At 39.4% G+C, this 14,180-nt stretch overlaps 1 protein-coding gene across 1 annotated transcript in view; it reads left to right on the top strand.

The window, feature by feature from the left end:
• The window catches only part of CAMTA1 (calmodulin binding transcription activator 1), a 1,029,661-nt gene that overhangs the window by 31,168 nt on the left and 984,313 nt on the right, over window positions 1-14,180 (top strand). Inside the window, exon 3 of the mRNA XM_027770647.1 lies at window positions 182-300. The gene's annotated coding sequence lies outside the window, so the exon portion shown is untranslated. The remainder of the gene's footprint in view (window positions 1-181; window positions 301-14,180) is intronic.

Genomic DNA, 14,180 nt, shown 5'->3' with positions numbered 1-14,180 from the left:
GCTGCCATTTATCTGAATAATGTGTAAATGAGAATTGTTAACTAAGAGAAGTAATGGGGCCTTCTGATTCTCTTGGTCTCATGGTGACTAAACTGATCTTCTGTTTCTGACCTTGCCAGTATACTTAAAAGGAGGTTTTTTCCTATTATTTTCTCTGAATTTATTGTTTTCTTCTTTATAGATGATCATGGGAACAGCAATAGTAGTCATGTAAAAATCTTTTTACCGAAAAAGCTGCTTGAATGTCTGCCGAAATGTTCAAGTTTACCAAAAGAGAGGCACCGTTGGAACACTAATGAGGTAGATAAATTTTTATTTTTAAGGATATAATTATTTTAAAGACAAACTTGTTAGGTCAGTTTGCATAGCACTACTTTATGTTAGTTTTAAATTTAAAACTTTGAACTAGGAACTTGTAAATGAGAGTTTAAAGTCTGGATTTGACAGAAACCAGCATGTTTCTTGATCTGTCTTTGATCTGCTTGGCTTGTGCTAAAAAATATGCAATGTGCACGCTGACTTAACCAAGGTAGCTCGAGTTTCTGTATTTGTGTTTTCTTGCACTTTGGTGTCTTGCATTTGGTAGCTAACTGCCTGCATCTCAGTTAAACATTAGTCTTATGTTGTTGTGAATTAGTAAATTCATTATTGTCCTAGTGTTCCATAGACTGTGTAGTGTCTTGGTAATGTGGAGCTTTTGTAGAAGTAGAAAGGGCAGGCTTCTTGGCAAAACAGCGTTTAGTTCTCTGATGAAGAAAGTTTGCTTGGAGAATTAACTGGCTTACTCAATGATAGGAACTTTTGTTAAGAATAAAGGCTGTGTAGTACATTATATATTGGGTATGAAGTTAGAAAAGTAGATCGATGAAATAGAATGAATTATAAGTTTATCTTCTGGGGCCATGTTTCCTTTTTTGGTAGATTTTATTCTTGAAGTCTTAAATATTAGGAGTGGATTGCTTTGTCATCTTTTTAATTTTGATATCTGAATATTTCAATTTTGAATAATAGCCATTAGTGTGGTGATAAGAATTGGGTATGTATTTCAATTTAGGGCCGTATCCATTTAGAATAATGATAAGAATTTGGTATATATTCATCAGTTTGGGAATTACATTCCTTTATTTCAAATGCCTGGGATTCCTGGTTTGCCAGGTTGGTCTAAATTATTTGAGTTGTGGGTTCATCATTTACTTACAAGTTAAGTTTATGTATAGCATCCTGTCATATCTTGGACACTCTGTTTTGTTAAAAGAAGACAATAGCGTTGCCTGTAGAGACTTACTTTTGAAAGATTCTTTTGTGCACTTCTTGATTCAGTGTTTTAAGTTGGGGAGGGATATGGATAAAAGTCTCCTTACTTACCAGAGGTTACAGACTTAAATATGACTAGAATTAATGACTTCATTACTCTGTCTCAGCTGATTTTAAGTTTCTAAGGTATGTATATTTTGCTTATTTGCATAAATTTTATTTTCTATTCAGAATACTTTTGCTTTAGCTGGTTTAAAAACTTATTGTTTCTACTAGTTATCTATTAGCCTAAACATTTTGAACATGAGAACGAGTCAATGTTCTGAATGATTAGAAATTATATTTGAAACCAAGAATTGCTTAGTGATTAAAATCAGTGGCCTTAAGAATCTTACAAAGCAGGTTGTAGCAGTGTCAGAAATTTAGTTGGTAGGTTAGATCAGTGAGTTCAAAACTTTTGGAACTTTTGAGTTCAGCTCTTTAACTGTTTTTTAAATTGTCAGAGGGTAAGTGTGTTCACCATAGAGAGAGAGACAGACGGAGAGAGAGGGAAGAATGCACTGTCCTTGTGAGTGTGGTCATGCTGTTGTCCCTTCTCTATCGCGCTATCATGTCTCGATTTTGGGTATGCATGCATATGCACCCAGCTTTTTTTTTTTTTTTTTTTTTTTTTTTTTTTAATACAAATTCCCTGGCTGTAACTCAAAACTGAAATCAGCCATGTGGGATCTGGCTCTCTTAACTATCAGGTTATGAGGTTGGCACCAGCTTTCAACTTTTCATGTGTTTATTTACTTCTTAATTATTTACCTGTTCCACTTTACCAATATGTTAGGTACATTATAAGATACCTAGTAAAGACTTTTGAGGACAGGAATAAAATTACAAATGAGAAGGTCCATGTTTTCTTCCATGACCCCAGTATATATACTCCCTTGGAAACCACACATCGCTAAAGTTCAAGGTACAGAGAGGAATCATGCATCCTTCTTACTGGTCAGATGTGAAATTGGGGGTTTAGATGAAAAAATGTGGATTACTTTGTGCAAGCTGTCACTGTTGCTGAAAACCTAGGTAAAGAACGGTGGAGCAGCAGGAGGTAGCACAGCTGACAGGGCGAAGCTGTACAGTGCCCTTTTGCCTTGTGATCTGTGGTTCTTTCAGTAGTTTGTCAACTGAACATCAATAGAAACTCTTAAGAGAGAACCGAATTTAAAGGCTGGCCCACATTTCTCTGTAGAGGACCTTGACTTTTTTCTTGTTTTTATTTTTTGGTTAGGGAAAATAAGTGTGACAGTAGAAGACTTACACTAGTTCTATAGTGTATTACTTGGTGATGATAACCTGTCATTGTTTTATTTTTTTAAACTGACTTGCCTAATAGGAGGAACAAAGCAGTCAGTACTGTTATTAAAGTACTTCTTTGATCTAGCTGGGTATTGGCATTTTCCCATTTCTTGAGCCTGCCATTTTTCATGTTGACATTAAAACCTGAAGGAAATGTAGTTCGGTTGAAAGACTTGCCTCTCACTGGGGTTTTGTTGGTCTGTGTAAGGAAAATCATGTTTAGTCAAAATTGCCCCTGAAATCCCTTGACTTGCTCATAAAGCAAAGTTTAGTCATACTGCCATTATTAAGACCTTCGAGTTGGAATAGATTGCTGTGTTTTGGTTGAGGACCAGATGAAATAGCTTGTATTTAGAAGCTGTGTTATATAAAAACTACATTTTTTCGGATCCCACTTACTAGGACATGGGGCTCACACTGGAAGAGGCGTGTGGGAATGAGCAGTTGAGAGCACATTAGATTTGTGTTTTCCATCTCACTCTCTGCACAGCATATGTTCGTGAAGTGAGACTGGAGGCCGGAACTGCCTTATGAAATGTCAGTTGTCATCTTTCTCTGACGCTTATGTTCTCTCTCTCTCTCTCTGTCTCTGCTGAATGTGTACAGTTTGAATTTCTGGGTTCATAAGGAATTGTTTTACTCATACCTGTACTTAAGTATTTGTGGTTATTCGAAAAAACTATTGTGTGTGTGTTGAGAGAGGGAGAGTGACATTATGACCATTCAAATGCTGACACCTTTCTTTGCTAGTTAATTATTTGTAAGCTTTATTTTAATATTATAAGATGGGCAGTATTTCCTTTTAGAGATGAGGGAGTATGGGTAGAAAGTGGTTAGATAATTTGGTAAGATAAACACTTTGGATCTGTCTCTGAGCTTAATTTCTTTTGTGTTGCTTATTAATTCTTAGAAAGAAATTTCCATTCTGTTATTTATTGTCTAGACTTCTAATCAAAGACCTTGTAACTTAAACTACATTAGTGTACTTAGCAAATCCATTCATAGTAATGCAATTTTGAATGAAAAAGAATTAATATAGAACTGTATTGTGGATTCATGTGTAAATATTTGGTAAAACTGTAAAGTCACTAGGAAGATAATGAGAAGGTAAGAGAACTTACCTAGTTAACATACTTTAAAGTTTTTCTAACGCATTGAAATACATAAAAGTCTCCTGTCCTCTTTGAATGTTGTTTGCAATTGCAAAATAAATATAACTAAAAACAAATCAATTTTAAACTATTCTTTCTCAACCACACTGTTCCCCAAGTCCTGAAGATAGTAAAGGAAATGATGATAACAATAATAATTATTTTTAAAGTTTGGCTGTAGAGCATGTGCACTGGCTGGAGAGAAAAAGGAAAGAGAGAAAATGAGAAATCACCCCCTTTTGCTGGTGGGGGTGGAGAGTGGAGTGGATGGCCACTTCACAACCCCTTCTCTTCCCTTTTCCTCTGGAATTTTGGCCATGCGTGCCTGTCGAGTCCTGCATGTTTTCAAAGCTGTTGAGTCTGGGGCTCAAACTGTTCAGCTGTGTGGGATCTAGCTGCCTTAACCACTATGCCACCAGCTGACCCCCTTCTTTTTAATTGCCAGAGAGTGTATGTGCTCACCAGAGAAGAGTGATGGAGAGCAAGAGAGAGAGGAGGCATGTGTATGTACCCCAGTCATGCTGCAATCCCTTCTTCCTCATTCTACATCCTCCTGGGATTTAGGACAGCTATGCCAACATGCCTGTTGTGTTTTTCAAGGTGCTGAGGGCAGCGTGTGTGCGTGCGTGTGTGTGTGTGTGAGAGAGAGAGAGAGAGAGTGAGAGAGAGAGAGAGAGAGACTGAGACTGAGAAAGCAAGCCACCAGGTTCAGGGATCGAACCGTGGTCGGCCATGTGGAAGTGTCCAGCACATCAACCACTCTGCCACCCTGCTGGTTCCTCGGGGCAGGGATTTCAACCACAGTTGGGATCCAGCTCCCTTTAACCATGAAGTTATGGGGCCAGGGCTCCCCAAAGAACAATTTTAAATAGATGTTTTAAACTTATCACAGCTATTTACAGATTTTTTAAGAATAATTTTTATTTAACTTTATTTATTTATTTTAATTTGACCAGAGAGGGACACACAGACAGAGGGAAGGAGGGAGGGAGAGAAGAAGGAAGGGAGGAAAGGGTAGAGAGAGAGGGGGGGAGGGAGGGAGGAAACTCCAACTGCAGTCAGCCATGTGGGAGTCCAGCACCCTTAACCACCATGCCACCTGCTGGCCCCTTTGCTGACTTCTTATCCTTTTGCTTTGTAGACTTGTATGGCTTTATTCATTTGCATTTTCAAATACTACAATAAACTTTATGCATTTGCATTTTTTAAGTTGCAAATACTCATTTCTTAAAGAAGTAGTTTTGATTCCTAATAATAAATATTAATATATGGGCTCTGTATAATGAATAAGATTTATTAAAAGTAGAATGTTGTACCTGTGTATTAACTCAAGGATTAGGCCTGATTTTTATACCCAGGACAGGAAAGAAAGAATATATTAAACAAAGGGCATATTCATTAAAGAACCAGCTCTTTATTTCATAATCAGGTTGGTATTCACATCTTCATTTAGGTGAACTGTTATAAGGTTTCTGCATTTTTAGTTAATATTTTTAAGGCCTAGAGCCAGAAATAATTATGCTAATGTAACTTTCTGATTGCACAAATGACTACTTCATAATTACACATATTAGTACTCTATATATGTTGTCCGGACTGAAATTTCTTTTGTTTAGTCATTAATTAGCTGTTTTACTTAAAATATAACTACTGCATTCCCTAGTCTCCGAATCTAGATTTCAAATGGCGTTCTTCCAAAGCCAAACTAATGCAGCACCATGAACCTTTTATAATGAAAATGTTCTCCCTAAATACATTCACATCACTTTTGTGCACTATTTTTGAACTATTATAATGTTCTTTCATTTTTCCTTTAATACAGTTTCTCTAGAGTAAGCAAACAAAATAGGATTCTAGTTTGTACTAAACCTTAAAGAATCAAATGTTTTTAGTTGGTGGTGAGTTTATAAATTTTCATATTAAATGAATTTTTTTTTTCCTTTGGAGAGATTTTTGCTATAGGGCATGTGTGGTCGCCAGAAAGACACAGAGAGACAGAGAGACAGAAAGCGAGAAATCACCCCCCAGTGAGGATGGCCACGCCACAATCCTTTCTCCTCCACTCTCCTCTCGGAATCTTGGGCATGCACATACATGCGCCCGGTGTGTTTAAGCCACTGGGTCTGGGACTTGAACCACGGTCTACCACATGGGAGTTCAGTGACATAGCCATTATGCTAACTGCTGTTCCCTTAAATGAATATTTTTTTAATGATAAAAATGTCTATGTAGAAAGCAAGCAGTATGGTTGTAGACTGATACATTTTAATCTATATTCAAGAGCCTAAATAAAAAAGAACACTGATATATTTATACTATAATTATTATGCTTCTTAAGGGGGGAGAATCGTCCTTTTAAATCCTGAATACTTTTTTCCCAACTTGTTACTCTTAGGTAAGAAATAGTCTTTAAGATTATATTTCATTTCAGTTATTTATTTATTTTTTTAACAACAGGCCATCTTATTTGTTTTTGTGTGTAGGCATGTATTCTGGAGGTTTTTTGTATTTTTAATTTTTTTCTTTGTATTTTTTTTTTAAAGAGGTTTTTGCTATAGGGCGCGTGCACTCGCCAGACAGACTGAGAGAGACAGAAAGTGAGAAATCACCCCCTGGGGGGATGGCCATGCTGCAATCCCTTCTCCATTTTCCTCTTGGGATCTTGGGCACGCACGCACATGCGCCCGGTGTGAGTTTTAAGCCACCGGGTTCAGGATGTGAACTGCGGTCAACCACGAACTGCGGTCAACCACGTAGGAGTCCAGCGACATAGCCATTATGCCAACTGCTGGTCCCTCTTTGTATTTTTTAAAGCCATAGATTTATGGCAATACTTTTTCAGTGATTGGTTTTGCTGGTGTATGTTATGTTGTCTTCTTGAAATATAGACTCACATTTTTTTGGGAGATCATTTAGGACTCTTCAGACTTATAAATGTGTGAGTTAAGCTAGAAAACACTGGTACTGTATGAGATATTCAGGCTTTGGTGACTTGGAAAGTTATTTAACCCTGAAAAAGGGCTTTGTTTTGCTTACCTTTGGTGGTGCTAGTGGTATGAATGATCCCAGATTATTCCTTTGAGTTCAGACAGGGCTTTTATCATTAAATTACAGCTATGAAAATACAGATCTGAGCTGTTTTAAGAGTGACACCATTTGATTTTTTGAACACAATATATGGTACCAAGTTTCAAATTAAATTTGATAATTTCCTAGCAATTGCATTGTAGTAGAAATAGATTGGAAGTTTCAAGGTGCTAGAGCAGAATGTAGATGTAAAACTCAGCATGTGTGCGTGTGTATACCTACACACACACATATATATACACAATTATATATTTATATATATACACACAAATATATATGCACATATATGCACATACATTGTGCATATATATACACACATATACACAATTATATATATGTGTATATATATACACACTATTCTATGTGTGTGTGTATATATATACACACTATTCTATGTGTGTGTATATATGTGTGTGTGTATATATGTGTGTGTGTATATACATATATATATATAAATAAAATTCCACCTCTCCCCATCCATGTTGAGAGACTTTTCTTTTTTTATAGCAAGCATTTCTATAAGTCTGTCATTAGATTTTAGTATGAATAAATCATTTAGTCTTAAATTTACTTCTTGCTTTTCTCATTAGTCCAAGAACAGTTTAAATGGTACTACTGGGTACTAAGGCAAATGTAATCACAAATTACAAACTTGAGCAATGAATTTGTATATTAGAATATATTTGTTATAGGTGTGTTATCTTTTCAGATTATGAATTAAGATGCGAAATTAAAAATTTCTTATGAACCCACAGACCTTAGATAATAATTCCCCAGAGCCCAAGTGGAGAGCTACTGCTATCTTGGAAAGAATACAGAGCTGACAACAGAAGCAGGTTCTAGTCTTGACTCTGCCGTGAATCATTTGAGTGTTAATACGACATTAACCTGGCCTCTTTTGATTTTTAGGTATTGGTAGTGGTCATTGACCATGAAGATTTGTCTTTAAGGATTATTGTTGCTTTCACACTTGCTTGGAGTGTGTGGCCTTCCAGAGAGACTTGTATTCAGCTTGTGATTTAATTTTCTACTGTTAATCATCTTTTAATTTATCTTTATTTTTTAAGTGTATAATTCAGTGTTCTTTTAGTATATCCACAAAGTTGTGCAGTCATCACTGTTACCTACTTTCTGAGCACTTTCATCATCCCAGTAGCCTTCTGGACTGTGTGGGATCCACACACTCAGGGATGGGCAGCATTTTTTCATGGGGTTTTGAGATTCTCCTTTGGCATATTCTCCAAGTTTCTGTGCCCATCTAGTAATGGAGTTGAATTTTGAACAGATGATGTTTTTGTCCAGGTAGTAAAACTTACTACCTGGTACTGTTCCCTGAAATTTTAATTTTTTTTTTTCCCTTCAAATTTGCTGTAGGGTTGAGGGCCAGCAAGTGGTGTCGTGGTTAACTGGACTGGATTCCCTTATGGCTGACCATGGTTCAAGTTCCGGACCTGGTGGCTTGCTTTCTCACTTTTCCTCTCTCTCTCACTCTGTCCCTCTCTGGTCAAATTAAAAAATAAATGAATAAATAAATGAATAAACTTAAATAATTCTTTAAAAAGATTTGCTATAGGGCATGTGTACTTGCCAGAGATAGAGAAAAATGACCCCCTGAGAGGGGATGGCCACACTGCAGTCCCTTCTCCTCCATTCTCCTCTCAGAATTTTGGGCACACATGCACACGTGGGCAGCATGATTCTCAAGCCCCTGGGTCTGGGACTCAAACTGTACCATTGGCTACATGAGATCTAGCTACGCTAACCTCCATACCACCTGCTGGCTCAAAATTGCTTCTAAAAACTGTTAAGGTGCAAGTGAGGATCCAGTTTGGACCCAACATTTTTCCTTAAGTTGGATGAAGAACACTTGAGTAGAGTTTTCAGTGTTTTAGTTAAAACTTTGGTCTGCACTTGCTTTATTGATGGGTTGAATGGGGATAAAATACCCATTCTTTTTGGTAATGGGGTAGACTTTGGGCATAGGTGACTTTCTTTTTTTCTTTTTTTCATTGCCAGAGGGCATGGATGTTCATGGGGGTGGGAGGTGGAGGTGGACCATACATCTGCCAATGAGGCATGGTCATGGACACAATTCTTTTTTTTGTTTTGGAGAGGTTTTTGCTATAGGGCACGTGCACTCGCCAGAAAGACAGAGAGAGACAGAGAGATAGAAAGTGAGAAATCCCCTCTGGGGTGGTGGTGGGGGGATGGCCACACTTCAGTCATTGGGGTAGACTTTGGGCATAGGTGACTTTCTTTTTTTCTTTTTTTCATTGCCAGAGGGCATGGATGTTCATGGGGGTGGGAGGTGGAGGTGGACCATACATCTGCCAATGAGGCATGGTCATGGACACAATTCTTTTTTTTGTTTTGGAGAGGTTTTTGCTATAGGGCACGTGCACTCGCCAGAAAGACAGAGAGAGACAGAGAGATAGAAAGTGAGAAATCCCCTCTGGGGTGGTGGTGGGGGGATGGCCACACTTCAGTCATAGTCATTTCTCCTCCATTCTCCTCTTGGGATCATGGGCATGCACGCACATGCGCCCGGTGTGAGTTTAAGCCACTGGGTCCAGGACTTGAACTGCAGTTGGCTACATGAGAGTTCAACGACATAGCCATTACGCTAACTGCTGGTTCCTGGACACAATTCTTTTCTTCCATTTTTCTGTCCAATCAGGATTTTAAGTGTGTTTTTTCAAGCCACTGGGATTTGAACCAAGGTTGGCCATGTGGAGTCTGGCTCCCTTAACAACTAGGTTATGAGACCAGCCTGATGGTGACTTTCATAGAGAGGCTGAACCCATTGGAAGATTGGCTGAAAAAAGAGGGAAAAATATGTGGAGAGTTTTAACTTTCTTTAGCTTAGTAGATTTTAGGCTTGAGCTGGAGTTAGAATTACCTGGAGGGCTTATTCAAATATAGATTGCCGGGCTCCATCTAGTAGGTCTCAGAAGCTCACTTAGAAGAAGAAGCTCAACCTCCTAGAAGTGTATTTAATTAACTTTACTTGACTGTAGTCTCAGCTATGTTTGTAACACACAACAGGTAATTTTTAGTGGACTTCAGCTATATGGGATATAGCTAAGCTTGCTTTCTTTTTCTTTTCTTTTTTAAGGCTTTTTGCCATAGGGTGCCTGGACTTGCTGGAGAAAGACAGAGATAGTGAGAGAGAAAGTGAGAAATCATCCCCCTCCCCCTCCAGGGGGTTGCTACAAGCAATCTCTTTTCCTCCATTCTTCACTTGGGATTTTGGGTATGCATGCCCATGCCCCAGTGTGATTTTTTTTTTTTTAGGCTGCTAGGTCCAAGACTCAAACCGTTATTGGCTATGTCAGAGTCCAGCACCTTAACCACCATGCTACCCGCTGGCCCTGCATTTGAGCTCTCTAAGGTTTTTTTCTTGTGTCTTTAGTAGGTAACTAAAGTAATAGAATGCAAAGTTGTTTTTTTGGTATTAATCTAAAGTATCTATCTGTAATGTCATAGTTTATAGAAAGCCCTTTTAAAGTGTGAGAGTAGTAGGGGTATGTAGAGTCATGATCTCTCTCTCTCTTTTTTTTTTTTTTTTTTTTTAAGTAGGTGGCATGATGGCTAGCTAGATCCATCTAACCTGTCTTCTCCCTCTTCATTTGGCCAAAGTAACTGAATACAACAGAACCTTAAAGATGACTGTCATAATCTGTCTACTAACCTGCCTGTCTGCCTGCCCAACTTCCAGTCTTTTTATTTTTTTAAAATAAATATTTTATTTCTCAGGACCAGCAGATGGCGTAATGGCTATGTTGCTAGACTCCTATATAGTTGACCGTGGTTCGAGTCCCGGAGCCAGTGGGTTAAACTCATGCCAGGCCCATGTGCATGCATGTGTGCCTAAGAACCCGAGAAGAGAATGGAGGAGAAGGGATTGGGGTGTGGCCATCCCCCTTGGGTGGTGATTTCTCGCTTTCTGTCTCTCTTTCTCTGCCTTCCTGGCGAGTACATGCGCCCTATAGCAAAAACCTCTGAAAAAAAGAGAAAGAATTCCCTCCTTTCTTTCTTTCTCTCTCTCTTTCTTTCTCCTTCTCTTCCCTTCCTTCCTCCCTCCCTCCCTCTCCCTCCCTCTCTCCCTCCCTCCTTCCCTCTCCCTCCCTCTCTCTCTCTCTCTCTCTCAATTTGACCAGAGAGGGACCAAGTGTGTGTGTGTATGTGTATGAGAGAGAGAGAGAGAGAGAGAGAGAGAGAGCGAGCGAGCAAGCCACCTGGTCGGGATTCAAACGGTGGTAGGCCACGTAGGAGTTCAGTGCCCTTAACTACCACACCATCTGCCAGTTTTGAATCTTTTAAAATAACTACCTACCAACCTTTTTCTGTTATCGTTGGAATTATGATGCTCCTTTGAAGAGTTTAAAAGAAGTTCCTAAAAAATTATGTAAATTTTCTAATCTTAATGCTTTTAGAAAGCTGGAAAATTTAATGGAAAAAGAAACACTCAGAAAGAAATCTTTTCTAGGTGGATGAGAAACCACAGGTGGGCTGAGTTGTATGTGGTGAAATTTAAATACATGTTTGGGAGTGTTTTTTCTATAAGGAAGAAGAATATTGTGGGCAGGACTTGTGGCTTTCATGAAGTTCTTTTTCTTCCTTTCTTCTTCTTCTTTTTTTTTTTTTTTAATATGAAGGGGAGCCAGACAAATAAGAACGTTCAACAGGGTCTCACTCTGTGAGTCTCCCTTCAACCTTCCCAGTTAGCTGGGATTGCTGGTGTGTGTGAGTGCATGTACAGGTTGATCTGGGAACTGAACTCCATTCTTCTGTATGGCTTGCAGCATTGCAGAATGGCACATTATACTGCTCCATCATACTAGACCTGATACACTTCTGTAACAGTATATTCAGTGGTCTGGTGAAGTGTATACAATTTAAAGAACCTGGAATTTACATTTGGGGAGCAAGGAGGAAACGGGGATAATCTTTAGCCCTGAGGAATTGGATAAAATTAAATAGTGTGTACTCACAACTATTTGTTTATGTGTACATACGTGAGGCTGCCTGGGGAACTGGATAAAATTAAATAGTGTGTGCTTACAACTATGTGTTTATGTGCACATACGTGAGGCTGTGTGTGCTGCATGCATATGCATTTGTTCAGGTAGGATGTCTGTGGTAGAACCGAAGTAGAATTCTGACGAAAGCTTCGTTTAGCCCTCATTTGATTTTATTTTGATAATTAAGGAGTTTATCGTAAGGGAAAAGAAAGATTTCTGTGTCTAACAAATAAGAAGCAGAAAAGCAGTTTGACTTAAACTAGAAAAGAGCCACCTCTGGCCTAAAGTTAGAAGAGAAGCAAGTGACTGGAGGGCTGGGAATCAGAAAATGGCTAGACAGGTAACCCTTGAACCAAAGGCAAGCTTTTGGAGGGTAGAGAGACCCATCAGTCTGTGGATAGCTCATACCCTGAAGTAGTTCCCATTCAAGGAACTATGCGTAGCACTACATAGAAAAGGGAAAGTCAGAGCATCCACCACATTCTCTGTTTAGGGGTTAAGTTATTCAAAGAATTTGGCCAAAGGAGAGGTTCGTCCCATAGGAAGATGGAGTTCTTACTTAGAACTTTTTCTTTTCAAAGAATTATTTTAGGGAACCAGCAGTTAGCATAATGGCTATGTCGCTGGACTCCCATGTAGTTGACCGCGGTTTGCGTCCCAGACCCGGTGGCTTAAAACTCACGCCGGGCACGTGTACGTGCGTGCCCAAGATCCCGAGAGGAGAATGGAGGAGAAGGGATTGCGGTGTGACCATCCCCCCTGGGGGGTGATTTCTCGCTTTCTGTCTCTCTGTCTCTGTATGTCTGGCGAGTGCACGCGCCCTATAGCGAAAAAAACCTCCCCCCCCCAAAAAAAGAATTATTTTATCTTTATTTGTTTATTGATTTTAATTTGACCAGAGAGGGACCTAGTGGTGGTGGAGGGGGAAGGAAAGGAGCAATGAGAAAGCAACAGAAACAGAAGAGGAAAAAACACTTAAATATACTTACCTGTATTAAAGTTAAGAAAGAGTTCAGGGACCAGCAAAATGGTGTAACAGTTGCATTGCTGGACTGCCATGTAGCCAACTGCAGGTGAGTCCTGGACTCTGTGGCATCAAACTCACACCGGGCACGTGTGTGTGCATGCCGTAAGTCCTAAGAAGAGAATGGAGGAGATAGGATTGTAGTGTGGCCAACCAGGCCCACCCCCCCCCCCCCCCACCCCCAGGATGATTTCTTGCTTTCTGTCTGTCTCTCCAGCAAGTGCATGTGCCTTATAGTAAAAATCTCTATTAAAAAAAAAAAAAAAGAGTTGAACTCTTTAATTCTGTTTTGTTTATGAATTATTTATGTTAAGTGCTTTAATTACTAATCAAATTATTTATATTTAAACCTTTTTCAATATTTTTTAAGAATCTATTTATCAAGAAATTTAGAGAACCTGCTGTGTCATAATTATGTATTGTTTTATTTTATAAATGTGAATAGTGAGATGTGTTTTGAAATTGGCATGTATCATTATCTAATATGCTCCATAAATTACATCTTTTTGCTATGTGGTGATTGGCTGCTCCTGCTAGACTGTAAGTTCTAGGTGGACAGGGATCTTTGCATTGTTTGTTGATGGATGCTAGATTAGACCATCTCCTGGCACATAGCAGGTAGTCACAGACATTCACTGAATGAATGAAGACCCATCAACAAACGTCATTTTGTCTGCTACTCAAGTGGGCTGCTGAGACTTTGTCCCTAAATTAGTCTGGTTTAGTAATATTTACTGGTTGCACCAAACAAATCCACAGAAGCTACTATTGACAACCTTGTGATGCAGAAGAGAGGAGCAGTGTGTGTATTCCGTGCATGCAGGCAAATCCCCAGAGTCAAGGTAGACAGGAAGGAGGCAGCATGCTCAGTGCTTCTTCTCAGACTCTTCAGTCTGGTAAGGCACTCTTGTCTGAGGAGTGAGTTGGGTAAGGCAGGGAACCAAGACTTTCCTCTGGTTGAGCTCTAGCTACATGAGAACGTGAGCCTAGGGAAAGGGGGTGCTCTTTCCCACTTGCAGATTCAATAGGAAGAGGGCCAAACCACTGGGAATCTACATCAGAAATCAACAGTTGGGGGGACCAGCAGTTAGCGTAATGGCTATGTCGCTGGACTCCCTCGTAGTCGACCACGGTTTGTGTCCCGGACCCAGAGACTTAAAACTCACGCCGGGTGCATGTGTGTGCGTGCCCATCCAAGATCCAGAGAGGAGAATGGAAGAGAAGGGATCACGGTGTGGCCATCCCCCCGGGGGGGGGGGGGTTTCTCGCTTTTTGTCTCTCTGTCTGGCGAGT

This window comes from Tupaia chinensis, unplaced genomic scaffold, assembly GCF_000334495.1.
Source record: "Tupaia chinensis unplaced genomic scaffold, TupChi_1.0 Scaffold000146_1, whole genome shotgun sequence".
Taxonomy (NCBI): Eukaryota; Metazoa; Chordata; class Mammalia; order Scandentia; family Tupaiidae; genus Tupaia; species Tupaia belangeri.
This window is presented reverse-complemented; position numbering and strand designations above follow the sequence as displayed.